The sequence below is a fragment of the Humulus lupulus genome, chromosome 8, assembly GCF_963169125.1.
Source record: "Humulus lupulus chromosome 8, drHumLupu1.1, whole genome shotgun sequence".
Lineage (NCBI taxonomy): Eukaryota > Viridiplantae > Streptophyta > Magnoliopsida > Rosales > Cannabaceae > Humulus > Humulus lupulus.
In genome coordinates, this window is record NC_084800.1 from 25,505,311 (window position 1) to 25,506,737 (window position 1,427).

Below are 1,427 nucleotides of genomic sequence, written 5' to 3' on the forward strand. Positions count from 1 at the left end.
GTTTACTCCCAACTTTTTCCCTCAATATAATAGGACCCCCAATTTAATTATTGTTTTTATCAATTACTTCGTTTTCATTCAATTATTACATAAATTGAAAAAAGTTGTTACCTTTTTATACAAAAACATATAAAAATTAATTATTTGAATGGCTAGGAAAATTCGATTACAGTATAATGAATTCCCAAAAAATTGATAAATAAATGCACCAACTTTTGTTTTAACAAAAGAAAAATTATAAAGTTTTATTTTTTTATTTTTATCTATAGAACTCAATAAAGGTTTTTTTTTCATTTAATTTTGAGGAAATCTGTCTTCAATATATTTTATAAATATGAAAGGGGAAAAAATTTAACACAAATTGCTAATTTACATGAAATAAAGGAAAATTTTCTAAATTTTGATAAATATGATATTTTTGTGTGTGCATTTTATATGGTATTTTATGTTTTCTTACTTTTTTATGAGATTTTTTTTTTCTCATATTTGTGTAATAATTTATTAGTTTTACCATATTTAATTATATAAGAATATTTTGGCAAATTTTGAATTTTTGTGAGGGTATTTCAATAATTGTATGTATTATTTTTAATTTATTTTTTTGTTCAGACATCGAAAAACGTTTTGTTTTATTCTTTTCTTCTATTTTTTAACTTCTTCAATCAACATTTTCTCTGTCGTAACTGGTTACCACTATTAAAACAATTTTGATATTTTTTTTGTGGTAGTAATCATTTGCCATTGTCAATTTTTTTAGTGATGTGTGGTAACTGGTTATATCTATAAAAATCAGTTTTATTTTTTAAGTGGTGTTGTAGTAATTGGTTACAACTATAAAAATAATTTTGATTTTTTAGTAATGTACTATCTTCAAATACCAGTTGAGTTGTAACTGGTTAATTAGTGAGATTTGGAGAAAAAAACTTATATGAAAAAATAAACTAAATTGATCGTGAAGGTAACTTGTTACAATTAGGTTTAAAAATATATATATGAAAAATAAATTAGTTGTGATGGTAACTGGTTACCTAGCCAAACCTCAAAACAAATAGGATCCAAATAAAAAATCTAAAATGATCATAATCGTAACTAATTACAGCTATGTTTGAAAAAAAAATCAGATTTGAAAAAAAAAATTATGATGGTAACTAGTTACTTATCTAGACCTGGAAAGAAAATTAGATCTAAACAAAAAAAAATCTAAATTAATCGTTATTGTAACTAATTACAACTAAATCTAAAAAAAATATCAGTTATGAATAAAAAGAATCAGACGTCATTGTACTTGGTTACTTAAACCAATCAGGAAAAAAAACCCATAAATCAGAACAGATTGTGACTATAACCGATTACAGTTACGTTTAGAAAGAAAAAAAAATTGAAATGGCGAAACAAGATGTGAAAAAAAAAAAAGAACAAAAAAAATA